The sequence below is a fragment of the Pinus tabuliformis genome, chromosome J, assembly GCF_031772625.1.
Source record: "Pinus tabuliformis cultivar Carrire ecotype Pingquan chromosome J, CPIR1, whole genome shotgun sequence".
Taxonomy (NCBI): domain Eukaryota; kingdom Viridiplantae; phylum Streptophyta; class Pinopsida; order Pinales; family Pinaceae; genus Pinus; species Pinus tabuliformis.
The window spans coordinates 385,912,004-385,939,852 of NC_142295.1; the positions used below are offsets into that span (position 1 = coordinate 385,912,004).

Sequence of the window (27,849 nt, forward strand, 5' to 3'; positions counted from 1 at the left end):
TAGAAACGAGAAAAAGTGTGAAGATAGATTTGATCACTTCTTTCGATTATGTTTACATGGAATTCAATAATTCGGTTGATAAATTATTAAAAAATGGACTCTAAAGTTTAGGACTTCAGGCTAGATTATTCTGCTTGAGTTTAGAAATGGTTTTTTTGTCAACAATTTTTTCTTAGATTAGTTTATTTGTATTATATGTAATATGCTAAGATATCCCATATGCACGCCCCAACTGCAGGCCATCGCAGTGCGAGGGGTTTTGTTATACGTGGCCGGACTCGTGATAGATCACATAGCCCACCAAGAGTTCATGTTCCACTCATAAATCCTACCTCTGATGCTAGTCGGAGTGTTAGAGGCAGTGTTTCTGTCTTTGTTGATGATCATGCTAGCTCTAGTGGAACTTCTTCACCTATTTCAGGTACACCTCTTGCATTTTTAAATCTTCTTTAAACTTTATGTGTTTATGTCTTGAAATGGTCTTTACTTTTTAAATTGTCTTCAACTGATGTGTTTGAATTTAATGTATATGTTATTATGCCTCTAGTTTGTTAATTATATATGTTAAATTATTTTTATGGTTTGCAAGCCATCAGTAGGCTGAAGCTAAGGATCATAGTGTAGCATCGATTCCTCTGTGGGATGATTCTACAAATCATATTATATTAGAGGATGTTACGACCCATCATACACAGATCATAGAAGAGATATATAACATCCCTGCCAATTCACCGACTCATCTTGCATTGTCTTTGATGTTGGATAACATCAATAGGTTGATCGATACATACTTAAGGTTGTGCCCACATAGCCACCTCTTACAATGCATACAGAGGATTAAGAGGCATGGGGTTAGAGGCCCAGATACTTTGGAGGTGGTGAAAAAGGCAACCAAGGACATTGATGTTCGTGAGGAGTTGTTCAACATCCCTCTAGATTGCCATGCCTTTCATAGAGCTCTGATTACACTTAAATATTTTAGGAATGTTGATGCAACCCCTTTTGTGTATGATAGATTCATTGGATATTGGGGCTAGTTCCCCTACCATGACCAAGTCGCCATTTATTTTTCCAAGCATTTATATGCAAAGTTTGTTTTACATATGAGGTCAGACTACATTGATATCAGATCTTGTTATTATGAACCTGAATTTGATGGGGCTCATAGGGACCTTGGGCATATACCACCACCTTTGAGATTCTTGCCACTACCGTCTCGGAGCTTGGTATTATTGACAGAGCTAGAGGATTTATCACAGCTTGGTGGTGAGACCAGGGAGACTATTGCAGACAACATGCAGATGTCATTGGTCAGTGCACGTGTTACATTGGATGAAGTGATTAAGAGACCACCACCACTACCTCGTGACCCATCAATGCCCTTATATGATGATGCATTTCTCACGAGTTTACCCTTTGACCAACTTTTAACATATACATGTATGTATCGTGATGTCATTCATGAGACTTAGAGGGTGCATGGCCTGCGTGACACAAACTAGGTACATATATATACGAAGCGTTTGACTCTTATTGTCAAATTATGCATAATTATTTATATTAATTTCCAATTCGCATTAGATTTCATTTATATTAATAAGTTCATGATAACATGTAAACGCATCTGAGCTACATGGATGAGCTTATGAGGTCATCCAAGGGGGCAGTTGATCAACCAGGCCATCCTCGACCAGAGCATGTTTCCATGGATTCCCCTCCATATCCATCTCGATCTCATATGTTCACTAATGTGGAGGAGATTCACTATGTACAACCACATGGACCAACAGTTGAGGTAAACTTTTGTATTCCTAAGATTTCAACATTTTCTTTTTTGAGTTACACATATATGCTAATTAATTTGTAGACTAATTATAATTTATCCTTGTCATTGTGTACACAGGCCCATATGCATTGTCATTGATGTAGTTGTTATGTGGAGACATGAGTGGGATGTTGGGTTTAAAGGCACTGATGATGTGGCTCCATTGATGCAGGCCTCAATCATTAAGCCACAGGCAGGGGACCCCCATCCTATCTGACTTGCATTTGGATTCAACTGAGGTTAGTAGATTCATATAATATGTAAATAAAAATGTGATTCAAAATCACTTATTTCCATATTTTTTATTTTGTATAAATAATGATCTAATTAGTTTGAACTTGAATGTATTATATTGTAGTACCAACTTATGGACACTTACTTTTTGTGACAGAACTCACATAGGAGTTATGGTGGTACTTAGAGAGTCATAGTTTGTATATATTTAGGCTCATTTCATATGGCACATTCACATGTGATACATACTTTATATATTTTCATACATGGAAAGTTTATGGATGTACATTATGGACATTATTTTAGTTTATGAATGCTTATTATTTCAGTTTATGGATGTTCATGTGATGTTTGTAATTTGTATATATTTTCATATGGATAGTTTATTAATACATGTATTCACTATTTTAGTTTATGGATTTCTATTAATTTTTTTTATGGATGCTCATTAATTTTTTAAGTTTATGTATCCATTAAAATTATTTCACTAATTTAATTTTTTTTTTCTATATATTATAACTTTTATTAGTAAAATATATGTTCATTTTTGATTTCCAGTTTCATAGAATAATAAAATAATTACAATCTTAAGTTGTGATGCAAGTCACTTTGATACTTAAATGAACTAAAATATATCATGTATCAATTTAATATTGAGCATAGAAAGAATTCCAATCATACTTCATATTGAGTTGTCAAAAGTGTCTTTTAGTGCAATCAACATGTATGTCATTACAATTCAATTTGAAAAATAAATTATTTGAATTATAAAGTCATCCATATTATAATAAAAAATATACATATGAAAATTTTTGTGACCCACCCATATACTATTGCATGGACAACCTTTTTAAGTATTTCATTCAATTTCTTATCTCAAGGTTCAATTAAAAAACACAAATAACATTGAAATATTTTTAGTCAATTTCAAAAGATGTCATGTAAACAACAAATAGGAAGTATTCAACATTATTTATTTTGAGATTATCTAAAAGAGCTTAGTCATAACATGATAAAGTTAAATTTATTGAAACTTAATATATAGTTCAGAAAAAAAATATATGACAACATTTCTATAATTTTATATAATGTTATCAACTTTCCTAAATTTACAAGTAGTTATCCAAGTATTTCAATCAATTCCTTATGATGGAAATAAGTTTTATTCAATTTTTAAAAACTCAAATATGATTGAAATAAGTTATATATTCAATTTTAAAAGATGTGGAGATGTAAAAGTTACAAATACAAGTTTTATTTGATTTTATTTTGTTTGAGGTTATATACAAAAATCTTAGTCATAATGCACATCGTCAATAATTTTTTGTGCTTACATTGAAATCAATGCATAATGTTAAAATAATGACCTTGAAATCAATGTACACCATACATCTAGTTACATCAAATTAGAAATCAACATCTTCAGTGGAATCAATGCATTTAATGCAAGCAATAAAATAGGATGAGAAATCAACATCTACACTAAAATCAATGCATCTAATGCAAATAATCAAATAGGATTAGAAATCAACATCTACACTGAAATCAATGCATCTAATGTTGCAAGCAATCAAATAGGATTAGAAATCAACATCTACACTGAAATCAATGCATCTAGTGCTAGCAATAAAATAGGATTAGGAATCAACATCTACATTGAAATCAATGCATCTAATACAATCTCAATCAAACAAGATTAGAAATTAACATATTTAATGAAATTAATGCATCTAATGCAAGCAATGAAATAGAATTATAAATGAACATCTACACAAAAATCAATGCATCTAATGCAAGAAATCAAATAGGATTAGAAATCAACATCTGTACACCGAAATCAATGCATATTCGGCAAGCAATTTTCTTCACTTTCTCTCCCCCCACCATGTATACCAATATCTCCCTCCATATCTCCTTCTTTGTCTCTCTATATCACCCCCCTAGACACACACATTCTCTCTCTTCATATCTATCTATATCTCCCTCCTTCCCTCCTATCTCTATCTTCTTCCTTCTCTCTCCCCCTACCATATATATCTCTATCTCCCTATGTCTCTCCTTCATCTCTCTATATCACCCAACAAACATACACATTGTTTCTCCATATATATCTATATCTCCCTTTGTCTCTGTCTTTGTCTCTCCCTCTCTTCCCCTTCTCTCCCTCCCTCTCTCTCTCTTCCCCTTACATTTGATAGAAGTATTACTTTATGACTATTTCAATAGACGTAGTAATAATAATAAATATACCAAATCAATCCTGAACTTCTACACCATGGATAATTCATAATTTGGATGATATATTGAATGTTTAATTGTTGTTTTTCTACAAACACTTTGATTTCAGAACCCTCTTTGTAATATATGAATGAAATGAATTTAGAAATAGGTGTTAGGATTTTTTATTAGAGGAATTGGGTATTGAGTTGGGTTCATACTCATATATATGATATGGAGAAATCAATTCCAACTACTACCATTAATATTTTTAGGTAAAGGAACTTATACCAAAACATGTTTTATTATAAAATATTATTTTTAACTAACCTTCAAAATTCAGAAATGAAAGAATTTAGTCAACAAGAGTGTCGTGAACCTGGGTGGTCTATATGTTATTTACAAACATATGGTCTTCCTTACATTGAATATTTACATATGATATCACTACTTTATGGGAATTTCAATATACAAGGAAAAAAAAAAAAAAATACCAAATCAATCTCGGAAGCACCTTGATTTCAAAACCCCCTTGTAATTATGAATGAAATGAATTTAGAAATAGGGGTTAGGATATATCAGAATATATGAATGAAATGAATTTAGAAATAGGGGTTAGGATATATCGTAATATATGAATGAAATGAATTTACAAATAGGTGATAGGATCTCCTCTAGATTTAATAATCACTATAAATTACCTACAAGGTTTGTGGAGGCTGGCATCAGTTTTCCTTCTAAGAATGACGTGAAGAGGATTAAAGCCTTTTCAAGTTGATGTAATAGAACCTCATGGCCCGCTCCTTTGATTGTTACAAATGTCAGCCCTTCGTATACTTGAGTCCATCCTCCCACCTGAGCATCACAGACAACTATCAACATTCATACTGATACAAGAAAAGATTCTATTGATATTCGAGAGTCAAAGATTCTATTGAAATTCGAGAGTTGTCTCTACCATCATTGTACATTGCCATTTTCTATTTTCATTCATATGATAAATAGAACTATGGTGAGAATTATGGAAATTCGAGAGTTATCTCTACCATCATTGTACATTGCCATTTTCTATTTTCATTCCTATAATAAATAGAACTATGGTGAGAATCATAGAAAATGCTTTGGTCTACAGGTACTCATGGCGTTTTCATGCTTTTAGAGATAAGAGAAAGATGACTCACCTGCCCATTGTCATACCAAGGATGCCAGTGAGTAACCGTGCGAAGCTTAAGCGCATTTATAGAATTTCTGGTCGATGTTACAGGAATCACTGCATCTGTATCTCCATTGCAATTCAACCAACAAGAAGATCAATTTTTCCACAGCAGAGACTCATGATAAAGACAAAAGAAAAATACCTGCATGTGATTAAAGAATGGACATGCATAATGAGTTGTGACCTGAACATCCAAATGTGTAGTCCAGCTTTTATGAGCTCTCGGTAAATTGACAGCACAGATCTAGGAGAGTCTCCCCAATTTTCACCAACTGCATCACTATATATAGGAAAGCAAACAGACCATATTAGTGAATGAACACTATTTTATAGATAATAGAAAAGCAACAACACAAGATCAGAAACACATCACCAATTTAATAATAAGACTACAAACTTGCAAGTCATCCACTCATAAGGAATTCCTGTAACATTGGCGTGAAGAGCCTTTTGTACCTTAGGTAGATTGAAGTAAATTTTGGAATATTTTTTAGTGTAAGGATCATATCTCCAAATAGATGCCTTCATGACTGCCAAGAAAAGAAAAAATAACTCTGTGAGAACTAGGATATAATCTTATAGTATTTTTTAGAGTGTTTGTTAGCCCATTTATAAGAGTGTTTGTCAATGAAAAGTAAGGGATTTAATAATTATACATTCTACTAACTCTAGATTTATTAAGCAAATAGATAAAAACATTTCCAAGTTAAAAATGGACTTGGCTAATTTATTATTTTTAAATAATAGCTTTAGATTCCTTTTGGACATTATAAATGGGATGGAAATTGTTTTCCATTTTATTTTATGAGTGTTATGCTACCCACATACATACACAATGATTTCTTTTACATTGAATTGTAAAAGAAACTAGAATCTTTAAATGCAATTATCAGCCATTTTTATTCACCATGCAGCAAATTGTGGACCTTAATGCCATGCCAAAATGTGCTCAATTTGAAGAACCAGGGCCTCAATCATCCAGTCCACTCTTAATTTTGATGTGTTAAAATGGGAAAAAAAAATACCAAATGGAAAAAATACAGTATCGGAATTTAAGCATGCCCTCATACTGATTTTCTAGCATATACAATGCTTGTATCTAATATACTTACCTTCCCTTTTTATTATTTTCCATATGCTTGTATTTAGTTTTTTCCATATGTTCCAATATTGTTTAAGCAAGGACGGGTGTAGATGTTGTATGGATCGATTTTCCCTCATTTCCATGTCAGCATACTCTCATTCCCTTTCACATAGCGGTGATGGGTGCACAAGAGATGAAAACTCATAGAAACATTAAGCATTCGAAAGGTGTTATGAGATATTAGACCACGAGATATCATAAATTCAAAAATCCATACACGATCATGGAAATCATCTGTAACTCCATTTCTCACCTACAATAATCATGTTATTCCCCATATTAGTCACAATATGAAAATATAATTGCCCCACTTCCTTCTGTATCATATTTCTTAAACCAAATAATTTATGGTTGTCTATTATCCATTTCAAGAGTCCCTCATTTTATTTTGATGATACCATGCACATTTTATTCGTGATAACTGCACAGGATCTTACCATATATCCCTTCAGATTAATGACTGGATTTTCAAGGTCCTTGTTGTGTCTGTAGATGACTTGAGCTAACTGAGGAACGTAATGCCCTGGAAGAAAACAATATTATATATATATATATATATATATAGAGAGAGAGAGAGAGAGAGAGAGAGAGCTGTTTGATATTGTATCTATGCATACCTATGTTGGAAATGAAGGAAAATGCCTCTAAAATCTGTACTTGAAATCAGGAAAAGCTTGACATCCCTAATGCAATAGTTTCTTTATAAAAAATTAAAAAAAAACTAACCAACAAAACTTGCATCATTCAAGGTCAAAGTCTACTTTTTTAATATGTAGCTAGAACTTCAATACTCCTTCCATCAGTCACTATCTCAAGGCTGAAAGTTTGATGCAAGAGCCTCCAATCTTGGTGATAGCATAAAAATGAGTGTTCCTTCTATGATAAGTAGAAAGTCAATATTGAACACTTAATTTTTATCAAGTAGATATTAGTAGACAATTAACTTTAAATTAATTTTTATCAAGTAGATATTTGTAAATAGTTATCTTTTATAGTACTATTGTTTTGTAGTTTTCTCTTAAATAAAAATCTTTGCCTTAGTCCACAAGCAAATAGAAATAGAACAATGTTATCTACTCAGTGGATTGGACCATATTCGTTAAAAAGAGAGAGAGCGGGAGAAAGCAACTAATAAGAAGTATTATTGTGAGTATTCTTGGAGTTCCTAATAAGAACATAAAGATTGATTCCATAGATATCAATCTCATAAACATAAACATGGGTTTTGTATTAGGGATGCTAAGCTCTCAAAGAGTTAATGACACTATATGTACTAGCGCTACTAGGCTCTCAAAGAGTTAATGACACTATACTTGTTAATTATAGCCTGCAACAAACATGGAGTTGTATTTCTTAATGTAAAACTCTTCTTCAATGAGGTTATTAGATTGCATCGATTTCCCTACTATATCATCTAAAAAAATATACTAAATTCTTTAGCCAATTTTGGCAATGTGGTGGAAGATGTTGGGTATAGATATCCAATTCAATGTCGCTTATCATCATAAAATTGTTAGGGAAAAGGAAGTCAAGAGGCTCTTCCTTGCATTGTCTAGTCAAACATCAACCCAATAGTGGGACTAAATGCTTCCTTAGGCCCATATTTCACCAAAGGTTTACAGATAAAGGAATGAGGGGATGATTCTTGGGGACACCTAGAGAGACCCACAAAATTTCAGGGAATGACCTAGGGGACCATGGGGACAATAATATGGAACTCCAGCAAGCGCTCTCATTTTTTCCTCCTGTGAATTGAGGGATTTTTTGGGAGGGGTAGGATGTTTTGGTGGGATAGGTGGCCTTCACAAAATAAAATAAGCTTAATATAAATATTTTTTTGGTTTTTTTCATCCAATATTAGGGTTAGCTTCGGCTTAGGCTCAGCTTAGTTCGAGAAAAAAAACATTTTAGTGACATCCCAATTTCCCCATTTTTCAAATAAAACAACCTCTTGGGATAGGGAACGTCCCTTTTCATAGGGGCCATATATGTGGACCCCCTTCTAATGAGAGATAACAAAGATGACCTTGTCCTATTTCCCAGTACTCAGTACAAATAAGAAGTATCTCCATGATAAAGGCTTGAGCCTATCATAGGGGCCATATACGTGGAACACCCTTCCAACGAGATAGCAAGGATGACCTCACCTTGTTTCTCGTTCCTCGGTACACAAAAGAAGTATCAGTATTATACACGCAAGCTTGAGAAAAGGTATGTTAACTCTAGAATCCAGTTACTCCATTGTTTTCATAATGATAGGCAAAGAGAAAGTGAGAGAAATATACTAATCAATAAAGCATTGATCATTGAGAAATATGACACTATTTTTTGTAGCAAGAGGTGCTTTCTACAACACATTATGGTCGAAAAGAAAAGATAATAATAAAAATAATATATATATATATATATATATATATATATATATATATATATATAGAGAGAGAGAGAGAGAGAGAGAGAGAGTATATCTATCTTAACTTATATATATATATATATATATAGAGAGAGAGAGAGAGAGAGAGAGAGAGAGAGAGTATATCTATCTTAACTTAGAATCTATCTATCAAAGGTATTGAGGATCTTAGCTTTTGCACTATTGGAAATGTTAGGATATGAAATGGGTTTGATTTCACTACTTGTTTGATAGATATAGACTTAAGATAGAACCATGTTGATTTGGATTTTGTATTCACGCCTTTTATCATTTGTCTAGAATTTTGGGCATAATATATATTCGTTCATTAAATTCAAAAATGCATTTATGGATGTGTATGATACAATGAATATGACTACTTTTAGCACTAGTATACTCTTACCCAGCATATTATTGTATGTCCATGCCTTCATACACACACTAACTAGATAGAGAGAGAGAGAGACGCCTGCAGCAATACATGACTGGATAATGAATACTCAGGAAATTTATGTACCTCCATAATTCTCTCCTGTGATGTAAAACACTCTATTTTTATATTAAGGGAATCTTTCCAACCAATTGAGCAAGAAGGTGTGTGAATCCTCAGTTGCAAATGCAGGGTTAAAAATACTTTAATCTATATATTTTAAATGTTGATTATTTTACCATTTTTCAAGTTGTCTTATTCATCTTCTTGTTTTTCATTCTAGGATGATTATTTTTTTAGGGTTTTCAAAACATGTGTTTTTTGTTTTTCTTTGCAGCTTTTTTTATAATGAAATTTTTAATTTGTTTTGCAAAGTTTGAAAAAAATAATAACATTAATATTTTGAGGTTAAGATTTTTTATATATTTATATATCATTAATTAATACTTCAAAACACATAAAATAATTGTCACATAAAAAAACATTGAGAATAAAAACAAAAACTAAGAAAAAAATTATAAAAAAAAAAATGAAAAAAAAAAGAAATGAAAAACATATTAAACAAAAAAAACCAAATTAAAAACTATTAAAAAAACATAAGCAAACAAATAATTAATAATTAAACAGAAAAACATCAAAAAAATAAAAAAAATACTTTATATAAAAAAAACAGAAATGATTGATTTTTTTTTTTTATTTTTTTTTTATATATATTTTTTTATATTGTAGTTTTTTGGTATGCTTTTTATTTTTATTTTTTTATTTATGCTTTAATATATATTTTTATTAACTTATTGTTCTTTTTTTTTTTAGTTCTTTTATTTTTTTTCCAATGTTTTTAGATTGCGAATATATTTGATAGGATATATATGTCAAAATAAAAAGGAGCTTTTTTTGTTGTTGATGGTGTACTTCCTTTGGGGTCTTGTGGAAACTGACAATTTTTTTTTTCCAACTTCAATATGTTTATTAGTTTCAATTTTTTCTTTTTTTGCTAAAGCAAGAGTCATACCTTCTATTTCATTAAATCTAAAAACAACTTACATAAAATACAACAGTCCCAAAGGAACTGTGGGCCAAAGAAAAACCATCTGCTTACTGCCAAGGGCACCGAGCTAAAGGCTTAAACACTGAGCCACGGTCCCTCAAAAAACTACAAAATCCACAAAATACAGACAAAGCCGAGACCGTTCGATCTCCCCTCAGAGATCGAACAGACGAGGCTCAAATCGGGCCGGAAACAATCAAACAATTAAAATTTAGTATCAAACCCGATGAGGAATTAGGGACCAAACTAAAAGGATTTCGGGTCTAAATGGGGGGATAACCCTCAAGCATGTAGAGTGCACGAAAGCCACCGATTCCCACCAAGACGTGAAACAAGCCCGGAAGATATTCTTCCCCGAATCAGCACCATTTTCCTTAACCGTCGATCCTCCTTGCCAGATCCAACGGTGGAGGATAATATCACAATACCTAGTAGCCCGGCGATTAACCACGCAATAACCATCCTAGACCCACCAACATGCTCGCTTGTTCCTGACCGTAGATCCGTCTTGCATGATCCGACGGTCGAGGAGCATATCACACGAGCCTAACGCACCGATAATTACCGCGCGATGAGGGCGGTATTCCTTCCCCTTCCTATGCCACGTGTTGCTTGGTGAGTGGAATCGCTCCCAACTCCGCAAAACCACTTCCCGCGTGAAGGGCATGCGATGGACGATAAACCACCCCGCGAGCGGTATTTCTACCACAGAAAGGAAAACGGGGGTATTAAGGCTACCGGGAAAGCTAGAATTCCGGCCCCACGCATCATCCCATCTCCGCGGGCGCATGAACCAGTGTAATATGAAAATCCATCTATTCGACCAACCATCTGCAGAATAGTGTCTGCTCAACAACTTCCATCTGAAACTTCTGTGTTCATACTGTCGAGGGTTGGGGAGGCCGATAGAGACCTGTATCCCCAGAATGTTCTTACTTCGAAAAAAAACTGCATAAAGATTCCTAATCAACTAGACCCCGCCTCTATGTCTTTGTTTCGAAACACCATTATGTCCTTATCCGCCTGGTCGTGACATTGCACCTTTAATCTATTCATAGGCATCTCAGGCCAACTCAGCGCAAGCCTGCTTTTGGTACAGAGCACTCCTTGATTGGCCAAGATTTCTGCCAATTTATTTGTTGTCCTTCGTACATGGTTAAAACTCATAGTACGTAAGCCTCGGAGATGAAGTTGAATCCTTTGAAAGACCTGGAGCAGCCTCCATTGCTTTGAGACTTTTTCCGGCTCCGTGCCACAGCTGATTCTCTTGACCGAGTTTATGATTAACTCCGAATCAGCTTCGACAATAACATTCTGGAGATTATCCTGCTTCAGGAATTCTAAACATTTCTCAAGAGCCATTAATTCCGCCATATTGTTAGTGGCTCTTCCTAAATGGCAATGGAAAATGAAAAGGAGACTGTCGTTTTCATCCCTTAACACCCCTCCAAAGCCAACAATACCCAAGTTATCTTTGGAAGCCCCATCAATGTTGTATTTCAAAAAACCCTGAGGGGGAGGATGCCAATAATCCTGCTTAGTATCCAGTTTCAAAACCTTCCTGTCTAGGCCCTGTGGAATAAGCCCCTGCATACCCAACTTAAGAAGTATCTGCGTTTCAGCTTCTGAAGGTGGATTCTTAGGGGAAGTTCGCACTATGGTACTTACTGTCTCCTTAAGTTGTCTTAAGATTTGCTCAAAAAGGCGTTGGGAGGAACTTTTTTCATTCTTAAAGATTCTATTGTTCCTTTCTTTCCAGATAGTCCATATTATGAAGCTTGGCGTTAAAGCCCAGGCTGAGCCTAGAAGTTCATAATCAGAGAAGTTGTGTCTCCAATTGTTTAGGGTATTGATAATGCTTCCTTTGTCCCTGTCTGTCTGCTAGAAAATAGTGGCAAAAGTATCCCACAACCAAGAGGTGAAAATGCAACTATTGAGAAGGTGCTCCATTGTTTCCTCTTGGGCTTCACAGAGCTGGCATCTGGAAGGGCCCAGAACACCCCTCTTCTGAATGTTATCCCAAGTCAGAATTTTCTTATGATGAACCAACCACATGAAGAGTTTAATCTTCATCCATCCTTGATGTCTCCATATGTTCTGCCAAACCCTGTCCGGTACATTGGAATCCAGCTCAAGGAGTATGTGTTTTGCCTCCTTAATATTAAAGGTGCCTGCATTATTGTTGCCCCATCTAAGTTGGTCATGTCCCCCTGTCACTAATATTTTCCTTTGTTCCAACATTGTCAGAACTGCCTCTGCTTTGGCTTTCAGTGGGTTGTCTTCCCTATGATCCATATTCTTCTAGGTTCTTCATTTTCCTTCACTATTGGTTTGATCCAAAAAATCTTTTACCTTAAATAACCCTTTGGTTTCTGTTTCTTTCTTGAGGTCCAAAAGGTCCTCTCTTAATAGTGTATGTTCTTGTTGCCATTTGTCCTCCTAAAACAATGCAAGATCACCATCTCTGATTTCCCAGAAGCTGTTTTTTTGTACTAATCCTCTATTCCCCCGGGCCTTATTCTAGATGTGTGAGCCTTTTATGATTCCAGACATCCTTATGTGATCATTATCTTGCCAAGTGCTAGCATATTTTTCTTTCCAGATACTAGCCCACGACACCTTTGGGTCTTTTACCCAACGCCACCATAAGTTCGCCCCTAAAACTTTACTTAGTTCTTCCGAATCATCCAATCCAAGGCCCCCATGTTTTTTAGGTTTGCAAATCTTCTCCTAGGCTACCAAGGCCCATTTCTTTCTTTCCTCCTCGTTACCCCAAATAATGTCTGTTATGAAACTAGCTCAAGAAAAGATAGAAAAGATAGATCAACGCCTTAGAATTCAGCCTCTTCGAGGGGGCAACCTCCTTTACATTACATAAATGAACAATTCTTTGATGATACAAATGAAAAGACCTCCTTTCTATATATAGGAGTCTAAGGGGTTATAACATAATCAGAGCCGACATAACAACAATAATGTAAGGGCACAATAATAACAATAGTGGGCTTCTATGGGGCACAATAGTAACAATATGGGCACTACATGGGTACATCAATATAATAAGTGGGTTATACTAATAACAATATGGGGTTACACTAGTAGTATAGGGGCCTAACATGCCCCTCTCCTTCAAAAAGCGTTGTCCTCAACGCTTGAGTAGTTCTTGATGCTTCTGTATAAAATTCTTGTCCTCCCATGTGGAATATTCAGCGGGTAAGTTCTTCCACTTGATGAGATACTCTGAAATTGATCGATTTCGTAGCTGTCGGATTTGTTTCTGTGACTGCTCCAGGTTCTAATATGTTTTTTCCTTCCTCTTCAATTTCTGGCAATATTGCTTGAATTGGGATCTTTTGCAACTTTTGAATAAGTGGCCATACTTCTTCGTCCTTCTTCCATTCATCCCTTGCTTCGTTTATCCAATCTGGTTGGATAATATAAATAGCACAAAACAATGCTTCCACATCCTCATCCTTGAAGAGTCTTCCCATTCGGTAAGGTCGCCATTTTTTAAGTGCATGTAGTATTGCCAACATTTCCTTCTCATAAATAGCTTGCTTGAGATGTAGCAGTAAAAATACCCAATCACCTACATCAAAACATTTTTCACTACGATGTTGATCTACCTGTTGTTTCGTTTGATTTTGCACCGAAGTGGCGTTATCCTTTAAAAGTTGGAGAACTTGTTGTTGATGCTTGATGTGATCTTTCTCTGCTTGAACCTTTTGCTTCTTGATATGTCCTTCTATCTTTTGAGGAGTGGTAATTTCTTCCAGTCCTTTACAAGATATGGTCGGATTCATTTCTTGATGCTCGATGTGATCTTTCACTTCTTGAACATTTTTCTTCTTGATGTGTCCTTCTATCTTGATAGTTTGAGGAGTGGTAATTTCGTCCATTGAATTACAAGATATGGTTGGATTCATTTCTTCTTTCTCGATGTGATCTTTCACTTCTTGCACCTTTTTCTTCTTGATATGTCCTTCTATCTTGAGAGTTTGAGGAGTGGTAATTCTTGCCAATGCTTTACAAGATATGGTCTGATTCATTTCTTCTTTCTCTGGGATGGGGTCCTGGCGTATATCTTCTTCTTTTGATGTTTCTTGATCTTTTTCTTCCTCCTCTTCATATTCTATGTAAAATAACTTCTTCTCAGCACACTTATGACCTTTAGTGCATTTGCTATCACAATTGTAACAAAGCCCTTTTTCTATTTTTTCTTCCAATTGTTGTGGTGTAACCCTTGGAAGGCTAGGAGAAACAACACTTTCATCTTTATAGTTGTGAGGAGTACGCTTCCTGGTTTCCATAATTTTGCTTTCCACTATGTCAGAAAGCCCTTTTACTCTTTCCAATTGTTGTGGTGTTGCTCTAAAGAAGGTGTTGCTCTCTGTATCCTCATAATGTGCTATCATTTCCTCCGTGAAAATTGACCACGTAACAAGTTGTTTACGAGAACAAAGCCCTTTGTACTATAAAAATTGATCTGGTTCTAAATATGAAGATGCAATACATACCTTTTGTAACAGTTGTACACCATGTAGATCAAAATATTGCTCCATCTGAAGTATCCAATTTACCGGATCCTTGCCATCAAACTTCCTCATCTTGCTTTTTCTTGATTTTAGGAGCTCGACCTTGAAACGACTGTAACTTTGTACTTTCGGATCTTTAAGTTCTGAAATTGCGACCTGTAGTAGCCTTCTGCGTCCTCTTTCCAATGCCACAAGTCTGACCCAAATTGTATTCTCCAAGGAAGAGTTATGTGAAATGTCCCACAGTGACTTTCTTTTAGACTAGTTCAGTAGAGCGAATTTGTATGACGTGCTGCGAGTCACTGTTTCGACCTTTGGATCTGAAAAACACTCACAAGAAACTACAGTCCGTCCTCTTTTTGTACCTTCTTACGAAACTTCAATCCGATCCCCAGAGAGAAAGTTATGACGATTTTCCCCAGGTCACCTATTTTGAATGTAATTCAGGAGTCTACCAAAAGACCAACTTCCTCAGATCATATCTCCGTAAATATCACACGAAAAGCTCTGAAATTCGGATCCAAGGTTCAGCGCGATTTATTCTCAAATGGGTTTTTTTTGCGACTTCTGAAACGTCACAGAAAAAAAGTTATAGCGAAAATTCCACGATGACCTGTTTGGAGCAGCGAAACCCTAGAATCCAAAGCTCTGATACCAAATGTTATGAAACCAGCTCAAGAAAAGATAGATCAACGCCTTAGAATTCAGCCTCTTCAAGGGGGCAACCTCCTTTACATTACATAAATGAACAATTCTTGGATGATACAAATGAAAATACCTCCTTTCTATATATAGGAGTCTAAGGGGTTATAACATAATCAGAGCCGACGTAACAATAATAATGTAAGGGCACAATAATAATAATAGTGGGCTTCTATGGGGCACAATAGTAACAATATGGGCACTACATGGGTACATCAATATAATAAGTGGGTTATACTAATAAAAATAAGGGGTTACACTAGTAGTATAGGGGCCTAACAAAGTCTCTTTGAATGGTTCTAAAATTTTGCAAAACTCCTTTTGGAGCTGGAAGGGCTGATAGCATGGAGACGAGGATTGATCGGAGAACATTTTTTGCTAGCACTAACCAACCAGCCAAGTTTAAAGATCTAAAGGTCCATTTGCTAATTTTATCCTGCACCTTATTAATCACTGACTCCCAAATTCTCTTGTGCAAAGGTTTATCAGTAAGAGGAACTCCCAAATATTTGGAGGGAAGGACATCCCTTTGAAAGCCTAGAATCCTGGAGATATTTTTCTAAATAGCAATATTGGTATTAAAGAAAAAAATCCTAGATTTCGAGAGATTAACTTCCATACCTGTAGCCATGGCAAAGTTAGACATGATATGTTTGTACGCTAGAGATTCTTTGACCGTGGGGATTCCCTATAGCATAGTATCCTCAAAAAATTGTTGATGGGTCAAAACCTAACCAGTCTCTGAAAGTTGGAGGCCTTTGAGATTACCAACTTCTTTCGCATGCTTGATATACCGACCAAGTCCTTCCATCATGAGGATGAAGAGAAAGGGAGAGAGCAGATCACCCTGCATGAGGCCTCTGGAAGGAGTAAAAGTCTTGAATGGAGAATCATTAACCAGAATTGAAAAGATGGAGGAAGTTACCAGGGCCATGACCCATCTTACCCAGTTATGATCAAACCCAAAAGCAATAAGGACCCTCCTTATATAGGTCCAATTCAATTTATCATAAGCTTTGGCTAGGTCCAATTGCATAATCATACCAGCCTTCCTATTTCTTGTCAATGAGTGCACCACCTCATGCGCTTGAATGATGTTGTTGAGAATTTGTCTGCCCTCCACATAACCAGATTGCTCCACAAAAACTAGAGTAGGAAGAAGTGGTTTGAGTCTGTTAGCAACAACCTTGGATATTATTTTATATTTCACATTGCACAAGGCTATGGGTCTAAACCTTTTTGGAGTCTGAGCATTGTCCTGTTTGGGGATCAGGGAGATGAAGGAAGTATTGAGCACCTTCAAAATAGTTCTATTCAACCTGGAGTCTTCCACTACGCTCAGAATATCCTGTTTAACAATATTCCAGCAAGCTTTAAAGAAATCCACATTGAAACCATCAAGTCTTAGCGCTTTCCCATTCCGAATTTCTTTGATGACCTCACTAACCTCCTCTTCTGTCACTGGCCTATTGAGATTGAAATTATCCTCTCTAGTAACCAATCTAGGAATATGCCCTGTTAAATTCCTGATAAAATGCTCTCTGTCTGAAATGGTTTCCTATGCTATCCCATGAAAGTGTTGAACTAACACATCTTCTATATCTTCATGGGAATTAAGAAGATGACCTCCCTCATCCTTGATTGAAGAGATCCTATTATGAGATCTATTCGCTATGGTTGATTGGTGGAAAAATCTAGTGTTATGCTCTCCTTCTTTCAGCCATTGAACTTTGGTTTTTTGTGTCCAAAATAATTCCTCTTGTTTAGATAAATTCTCCCAGTCTTAATGGTGTTTAGTGACTTGATCATTTCTAACTTTATCAAAGCCATTCGTGATAAGGGTTTGATTGAGTTCCCGCATTTTATCTTCAACAACATTTTTCGCTACAAAAATATTGCCAAATTCATTCTTGTTCCAATCTTTAAGTCTGAGCTTGATGTGCTTTAGTCTTTTGTGTAGTTGGAACATTCTTGTACCCTGAATATGCAGATCTTCTGTCCACCATTTTGTAATGTTGCTGATGAAATCTGGGTGGGTGAGCCAGATATTCTCAAATCTGAAAGGTTTGTTCTTGGGGGTACCAATGCCCTGAACCTCAAGTTGAACAGGCCAATGGTCCGAGCCTCCAAAGGGGAGAATTCTCACTATCATTTCCTTATTGGTGAGCATAAGGTCCTCTGAGATTATGAATCTGTCTAACTTTGAGGCTACTTGAGACTCTCCTCCTCTTTTATTGTTCCAAGTAAAGAGACCATTACTCATGTCAGTATCAACAAGCTTCATATTATCTATAAAAGTTTGAAATGTTGAAGAGTCTCTGCTTAAAGTTCTGGTTCCCCCTTTTTTCTCTGAAAGTGATTTAATCATGTTGAAGTCCCCACACAAGATCCATGTACATCTACATGTCTGTCTCTAAGCTCCATAAGAGAATCTAGAAAACCTGAGTTTATCATCCATTCTTTGAGGGCCATAAACATTCGTGACCAGATAAGTCTCCCTATCTCCCACCAGCTAAATAACCATTGATAAATAATTTCTAGATGTCTCGGCATCTATTATGCCAATCTTTTGGGGGTTCCAAAGATTAAGTATGCCCCTTGCTATGTTATCTGGTTTGACTTCTAGAAACTCAAATCTATTGAGCCATTTGTTGTGAATTTCTTTTATTTTTTGAATGGAGCATTTAGTTTCCTGGATAAAGATCATATATGGAGCTTCTTGTTTCATTCTATTACTAAGTATTCTTTGTTTTATTTTACTACTTAGACCTCTGATATTCCAAGATGTGAACTTCATTATTAAAGATTCATAAAGGAGTAGCTGGTTAGATCTTTCATCTTACCTGAATCTATCATTAGCTTTCCACATTCCATCAATAACTCGTTCTGCTTTTTCCTGCCTCTTTTCTTTCCTGGGTTTCTAGGTGCTAATCCAGGTGTGATTTTCATAGTTTTCACACCTTCGTTGCCCTGCCTTTCATTTTTTCTTTGCCTTTCCAGCCCTTTAGCCTGAGTTTTCCATAGGAACAGCTGTTGTACTCTATTGAACTCTTCTTGCGGTAATGAGTCTACCCCCCCATGGTCCCCTGTTTCAAGAACCCTTCCAGATCTAGGTGTTCCCTGTCAAGAATCTCCTGCAGTTCATGATCCTCCATTTCCATCTCACTCTGGGTCATTTCTTGGTCCATCTCTAGTTCTGCATCGCTCAACATAGTCTCTTTCTGTTTGTTAATATCTTGTGTTTGTACTCTGTCTTCTTCTTTCTCCTTCTCCACTGGGCTTCCTTCCATTACCTAATCTACTTTTGTTATCTCTTCTTCTTCGAGTACTTGGAACCTATTCAGATTAGCCTGTTGCCCTTCTGTTTGATGTTGCTTTGGCCCCCTCTTGCCCCCTTTTCCTCTATGTGCCACTTTGTGAAAGCCTTAAATATCTTTCATTGTGGTCGCTTTACTTCTATTCTCTATTTTACTGAGAGGGCAGTCTCTAATAGGTGCCCATGCTCATGGCACCTCCAACATCTGAAAGGAATATGTTCATAGTCTACTGTTTGCACCCATTCTTCATCAAATACTTCTGTTATATACCTAGGGGGGGATAATATGGGGTACAAAGGGAGGTACCCAAGGGAATAATGTAATAATGGAATGGGCCATAGTAATAAATAAGGTGTTTAACCTGTATCATGTAAGGGACACCAAGTAGTTAGTAATAATGTCATGGGCCCATGGTATTAGATAGATGGTATTGAGGGAACTATGGTAATGACCCATGGTATTGTATGTATGGGGCCTATATAGAGGCTAGACACTCCACATTGAGAGATGTCAAGGATTATTGTATTGTCAAGCATATGGCTTGTGGAGTGTTCTCCTTCCTTAAGGAGTGAATGTATGGTGTTGCCCTACCTTAAGGGTTTGATAACAATAAAGTGAATCATTTCTATCTATATTCAGAACTTGTTATTCTTGGGTTTATTTCTATTATCATATATTTATGGGTTATATCTATAGCAAGTGGTATCAGAGCTATAACAAGTGGTATCATAGCACTTTCTTGGGCAAAAAGTGGAGAAGTTTTTTTATTTTTTGCAGGATTTCTGGGGTGGCGAGTTTACAGATCAGATCTGTACATTTTGGGGAAAAATATGCAAAATATAATTGTATATCTGGATTCCTTATGATAAAATACCCAATTTCAAAAAAACAATTAGCCAAATCGGAGTCCGGATGAAGGAGATATCGCTGATTTACAAATCAGTGGTGTTGCAGACAATTTTTCGGGGTAGCGAGTTTGTGGCACAGATCTGGAAATCCTGGTGCAAGATCTACAAAATATAATTATATATCTGGATTCTTTGTGAAAAAATACTCAATTTCAAAAAAAAATCAGTTGAATCGGAGTCCGGATGAGGGAGATATCACTAATTTAAAATCAACTCTTTTTTTAAGAATTTTTGGTGACGACGGGAGAATTGCAGTGCAGATCTGAAATTCCAGTGTCCGGATCGAGATTTTTATCACATGGGCAGATGCAAAATGGTTGTTCCATTTCTGAAAATAGGTCATAATAGGGATTCTGAGCAATATTGACTAAACTGTGACAATTTCAAATTTTCGCTAAGTGAATATTTTTCAAAACCCTCTTCATGACAATTCTATATTTTACAGGAAAAGATGATGGTCCTACTATTGAAGAATTCATACAGAGATACAAGTCCACACATGGGACAATTTGGAAGACTTCAGTGGTGCTTAATATGAAAGATGAGGCTGACAAATGGTGGTTATCACTTGACCACAAGCAATTGCCCAAACTGCCAGATGCAGAATTTGAAAAACTCCTTTTGGACAAATGGTCTCGGGCTAAAAAAAATGAGAATGAGACACATAAGGGGTTATTTGCTACGGGTGTCTCCTTATTGCAGGTTCATGGATTGATTCAGAAGGAGAAGATCATTATTTCTATAAATCCTAATTGCAAGCATAATTTTATCAATGTTAATTTGGCAAAAAAATTGCAAGTTCTAGCAAAACACATTGATAACACACAGGTTGATGATGAGGATGTTCAAGTTTATAAGGATTTGAAGCTTTCTATGGATAAGTATGTGTTGCATGGTGATTTTTATACTTCAGATATGGATAACATGGTTGTTGTTTTGGGATATCCTTGGATGGAATCCGTGGGTACTATCAATATTAATGTGCAGAAGAAATTCCTGAAGCTCTGGTATAAAAAGAAGAAAATTACATTGCACTATATTTCCATTAAGACCCAAGTAGAGACTATGGAGGTAGAAGCAAAAATCTCTAAGGACACTTACACATCAGATGATGAGCAGTTGATGGTCGACAATCAAACACAAACAGAGGCTGAAGCAAAAAAGGATACATGTGCTGATACATCAGATGAGGGCTCAGTGGTTGAAGTAATATTGGAAGATAAGACACCACAGCGGGCACCACAACATGCACCAGATAACAGTCAGGCTCCAGTAAGGGGTGAATTAAAGAAAAAGACACCGTGGTTTAAAACTTCAACATATCATCACCCACATCACCCCGCAAGAAAAATTAGCCACAAGGACAACAACCCCCGAATGACATATAGAGAGGAGCAAAGATCCACCTACTACACATCAACACAGAAGAGTTGCCAAGGTCAACTTCCATCTTAAGGGAGTGAGGCGCCAACGAAATCGACGATTCACCTTTCTCTTGGATGGCTAGATGCACGTGCATGGTACCAGTGGACTACTCTTTGAGTAGATCTTATTATTTGTGTTCTTCCCATGTTTCGAGGACGAAACATGCTTAAGGGAGGTGAAATGTTATATACCTAGGGGGGATAATATGGGGTACAAAGGGAGGTACCCAAGGGAATAATGTAATAATGGGATGGGCCATAGTAATAAATAAGGTGGTTAACCCGTATCATGTAAGGGACCATAAGTAGTTAGTAATAATGTAATGGGCCCATGGTATTAGATAGATGGTATTGAGGGAACTATGGTAATGACCCATGGTATTATATGTATGAGGCCTATATAGAGGCTAGATACTCCACATTGAGAGATATCAAGGATTATTGTATTGTCAAGCATATGGCTTGTGGAGTGTTCTACTTCCTTAAGGAGTTAATGTATGGTGTTTCCCTACCTTAAGAGTTTGATATCAATAAAGTGAATCATTTCTATCTATATTCAGATCTTGTTATTCTTGGGTTTATTTCTATTATCATATATTTCTAGGTTATATCTATAACAAGTGGTATCAGAGCTATAACAACTTCCAAGATGACCTCATCCGGTAGAGCTCTAGAGAGGTCCATCTCCACACATAGTCGTGCAAAAGAAGTGTACTTTCCCCTTTTGGTGGCCTCAGAAGCTTTGACAAAACGCCCTAATTTGTTTCCTATGGTAGATAACGATTCCGTTTGCCAGTAATCAAGAGGTAGAGCGTAGAGTCTTACCTAGACCAGGACCGAAGTGAAAGTTTCTCACTCTGAGACAAAATTCATCATCCATGGTCACATGTAGAGGCCTGCTGTTGCATAGAAGTAGGGCCCTCCTTCAAACACCCTGTCTTTATCCTCAATATTTGTAAAAACCATAGTGAAGAAACCCTTTGACCCAAGATGTAGGTCAATGCTTCATTTTGGTTTCCAGTTGTATTTAATCCATGTCTGTAAAGCCTTTTCAGTGGGCCATAATCCCATGAATTTACAAATGATAGCATATGTCCGCATGTGGTCCCTGTGCGCCTGCAGAGCAGGATCATTTAAAACTACTCTGGGTGTGACCTCAGCTTTGGGTTTACATGGCCCTTTTTGTGCTTTGTTTTTCACTCCTTGTTCCTTGTCTTCTTCCTCATTTTCTTTATTGCTGTTATTCTCCCTTAACTTGTTTAATTCTTGCTCCTCTTCTGAGTTCCTTATCCCTTCACCTCAAGGACCTCTGACACTCTCTATCGGTTTCATACCTCGGCTAGCCACTGCCTGCCTGTAGGAGGGAGTGGAGCTCCCTCCTTTGAGCCCTTCCATGGAGTTCAACACCTGAAGATGCTTGAAAACCCTAGATCTTTGACCCGCCGCTAGCACACCAATAAAAAAATCGAAACTCGAGCATTAGTTTCAATTTTTTCAATGTTTCTATAAATTATGAATATATTTGATTGGATATATATGTCAAAATAAAGAAGTAATAAGTCTAGGGGAACATTTTTTTGTTGTTGGTGTACTTAGAAGTAATAAGTCTAGGAGAACATTTTTTTGTTGAAGGTGTACTTCCTTTACGATTGAGAGGACATTTTTTTTTTTTTTTTGCGTAATCTCTATTTTTTTTGCCAACTTTCAATATGTTTATTAGTTGTGATTTATTAAATTCAAAAGAAATGTATTATTATATATATATATATATATATATATATATATATATATATATAATGAAATATAGTTTTTAAAAAGTAATTTGCAAATTTCAAAATCTTAAAATTATTTAAAAATAAAATATTTACACAAATTTCAAAAAAGACAAATGTTTTAATGCAGAGAGTATCAAAAACTCCAAAATCACATATAAATTTATTTGTTTTGTAAAGTTGTTCATTCATTATAGAAGTGTTTCCTATCCAGTGACTTCAATACATTATGTAAAAACACATTATATTTAATAAATTTCTATTAATATGGTAAACTAAAAATTAAAATAAATTAAATGGTTATAATTTTTGTATTCAGGCTTTTGTTATCCATAATGAATTAAGAAAAGTATTTCGGTAGAAATCACATAGGATAAATTTTTGGCCTACGCATATCGAACCAACAAGTGTGGTTATAAGTTTTTAAAAGAATATTAACACCATGGCTGAAAATTGTTGGAATTTTAAGGATTTTCATAGAGGTGATATTTTATCTTTAATTCCATGTCTAAAAATCCTTGGAACTTTAAGACTTTTCATAGACGTGATATTTTATCTCTAATGTCACGTCTATCGTTGGAATTTTAAGTTTTTTCAGAGTCATGATATTCTATGTTTAACGTCATTATTAAAAGATGTTGAAAATTTACCCCGAAAAAAAAAAAAAAGACTTTATTCTAGCATCAACTTCGTTTTTAGGGTGTTTAATTTACCCCGACAAATAAAATAAAAATAAAACTAATATTAATAAAAAATAGAAAATAAAAATAAATAAATGTTATTCTGTCATCAACACTTTTCATTTTAGGTTGTTTTTTCATTTTTTGGGGGGGTTTTCAGCTAGAGTTCTCGTTTTGAAGTAATAGTTCTCGTTTTATCGATAACTTTGTTCATACATCATACTAGTTTGTTTTTCTCCAGACTTGGAGATATATGAAGAAGTGTTGGTGTAAGAAAAACCAACCCCAGTAGTGGAATCTAAGAACAATGTTGGTGTAAGAAAAACCAACCCCAGTAATGGAATATAAGAACAGTGTATTCACTAGTGCATGAAAGCAAATAGAAAAGAATTGATAAAGTTGATGCCAAGACATGACTTGTATATAAATGGGTCAATTCAAAACAAAAAACAACTGTATTATTCATTATGCATGAATTGAGGGAGAAGATTGAAAATAATCAATTTCATAAATACATACATGTATTCCATGAATATGGTTTAAGGTGGAGAGTTTTCCCATCAGAATTGATGTGAAAAGGCTCAATCTCTTCTACTTCCCCACATACCATAGAAGAACACCCAACAATCCAACCAAATTGTTTTAGAATAAGTCTTTATTGCAATTATTTGATTTTGGCTTTGGGTAAAGAAAATAACAATTTTGCAAAAGATATTCTATAATGATACTATTATGGGTACAATATTTGAATTTCTAATAGTCATAGGTATCTCCATTCAAACACAAGACCAAAGGTTTAGAAAATGCATCTTTTGCAACTTCAATGAGCCAGTAGAAAAGGGCTCTATCAACATTTGTTTCTATAGTTATGTAGCCAGAATATTAGGTAAATTTCACATCTGATGCCTCACTAGGGAGTTCAATGATTCTTTCCTTGGCCTACTCATTTATCTAATCAATTTTTGTCGAATCTTCATAAAAAGAAAAATAAAATCGTTGAATCTCACCAAAAATAAATAAATAAAATTACCTCCTTTGGATAAGATAAAAAGTATTAAACTACATGAGATGAAAATTCTCGACATAAACAACTCTCCAAATATTGACATTAGAACAACCAAATGAAAAATAAACAGCTTAAACAAAACAACTTCATGAACATCAATCGCAACAAGGTGTTGGGCATATCATGACTACTATATTTAAAAGAATAATATCAAATTCAACTTATATCACCGGATTCAAGGTATTGAGTTTTCTAAATATAAAGAACAAATGTCTCCATAAAAGTCATTGCATTATGGCACAAACATTGTAGAGGAAAAAACAAAAACAAGAATATGAAGAATATCTTGCCTTAGCATAAATAATCAAAACTTTGTGTTCTCCAAATGGCCTCTCAACTCTCAATGTAGAGAATAAATCTCTTTTACAGAAACACTTCACATTCCAAAACAAAATTTGCAGGGAAAAAAATAAAATAGAAGAAAAATAAAATCTGTAAAAACATTTATAGAAGTATTATTTTACAAATAAATAATAATTTAATTCTTTCACCAAATACAACCCCTAAAATCTCAAAAATAAGCATGAAAAAAAAGTAATTCCAACTATGCACAAATTCCACCAAGAAAAGAAGAAAAATACAAAATAATTGAAGAACTTTTTGTAACGGTGCCTTACCTTTGTAGAAAATATTGAAAGTCATGTTGAATAAAAAAAAATGAGCCTTGTAAAATTTGACTCCTACCAAAATGGCAGGAGAGCAGAGATAGAAGCAAGAGTTTGAAATTGGATACTCAACTTGTGGGCTGTAACAATGGCTCGCCGATGTTCTAGATCCCTGTGCAATAATCTAGATCCCAAGACCTAGTTTCTACACACTGTTTCCTGCAATAACCCACAACATTCCAATCCATTGATTGTTGTAGACTTCTCCTCCTCCTCCTCCTCTTACATTCTAATGGAATCCATAGAAAATTTCAGGATGAATCCTCTTCTATGGAAATAATACTCTTAGAAAGAGATGCATCGCTGAAAAGAAGAGATGCCATAAATTTGTATGAACTCAAATCTAGAACTCACCAATGACATTTCGCAAAGATTTCAATATTTTGTTTAATTTAGAACAAAATTCTTGCCATTAAACCCCCTAATCACTGGTAAATTTCATGTCTGTTGTTGTAGCTTTTAAGTGCACCTTCAGCACAAGTGCTTTAGGGGACATAGAAAGCTTCCTAGAGACAACCTCTGGGTTGATTGTAGACCAGTGCCTAGGACATCTTAAAGAGATGAGTGCATGGAAGATTATGAGTGAAGTTTCTGTTGCACTCCAATTGTCACATAGTTAAAAAGATTATAAAGGGGGCTTGGTTCAATAGTCTGTCATGCAAGTAAACTCAATTGCATACATGGATCCAAATGCTTAGGGGGTATATTGGGCCAAACTCAAAGAGAAATGTCTTGTTCTGGTGGCTGACACACAACAACAAGCAGATTTATATTGAAGTTGTAGTAAAGTGAAGAGGAAGGAAGGAAGGAGGGAATTCAATGCGGAGGGTTGTAGACATGACAAAATCCTAAGCAATGATGTTCCACCAGAAATATGGAAGAGAGAGGATGTAAAAGAGCGGAGTACTTATTGAGGTACCATACTAGCTATAACAAGGGTATCATTTGCGCTAAACAACAAAAGTAAATTTGGGCTCACACAGGGACCGCAGGGTAATCAAATAACACCAGTAAATTTGTCTTGTACATAGGTACTGTAGGTTATAGGATAACACAAGTAAATATGTCTTATGCACAAGTATTATTCGCTTATTTATTAGCCTAGATAAATCCATAAATTAGAGAGAAACTGACAGATTCATCACACTATTTTTAGAGAAGGAAAACATATATGAAATTAGATTACGGAAGGGAAAACATATTGTGCATTGATCTGCTTGGAATCACCAGGGAATTTCATTAATCCAATATGAGTCCAACATACCAATCCATTTACATTAAGCCAAGATATCACTCAAGTCCCTCATGTACAGGCAAGTAGAACCAAAGTGGAATCGCAAAAATCCTGACCCGTAGGTGCAGAATTTCGGAACCTTTTATCATTGTTTCTTCCCCCTATTTATAAGAAGACGCAGAGCTTGGATTTTCAGTTTACAAAATATCTTCGCCTAAGCTCCAGTTGTGTCATAGACTAGTTGTCTATGCGTGCCAGTATATGATTCCTAGAATGATTACAATTGGGATTTGATCCCTTCTTGGAAATAAACAGAAATTGCAGAAATAAAAGGAAAATTGGAGGATGACGGAGGAAGAGGTCCTTTTGTCGCTCTTGTGAAAACCTCTGGTCATGCCGCATCTCTATCATCGCATGTCCCTTTAGCTGCTCAGTTGGTCCTTGTCGCTTTTGCCTTAACTGCCAAAGTAGCTTGTCTCTCTAGAGTTGGGAGTGGGTCAACTGTGAATGTCTGTCACGGAGTGGAAATACAGCACCTCCCGACAGTCCTTTGCTATGTATAGGAGTAGAGCACCATGTCATGCCATTAAATCTTCCTGAGCCCCCTTTACTGGTTTACCATTGCATCACACTTCATTCAACGTTCAGCTGTTGACCCATCCACCTTCAATGCCCTATACCATGAGCTCAGAGCCTTACAACAGTGGGACTTTTCCTCTAAAATCAGTGTTTACAGGGCGGGACCTTATGATCCGCTTTAGCTCCTTTACTTCGGCCCCTTTCTATAATTTTCTATATGACCAAGGGCTTGAACCAGGTTCTTAGTATGAAGGTGCTAGAGCCTTTAAAAGCCTGTCTGGGGGCCTTTTTCCTTTAATACATGAAATCCCGCACTTCGACGATTTCCGATGTTAGCTATTGATATTTCCTTTTAACCCCTGCGATTGTCGATCTATGGGGTCGGGCCCACCAAAGGAATCACAGTCACAATACGAGAGAGGAAGACCCTTTACCTCCAT

General features: G+C 35.6%; 1 pseudogene; it reads right to left on the reverse strand.

The window, feature by feature from the left end:
- Positions 1 to 4,966: 4,966 nt before the first annotated feature.
- Positions 4,967 to 27,849, reverse strand: LOC149227399 (serine carboxypeptidase-like 27; annotated as a pseudogene).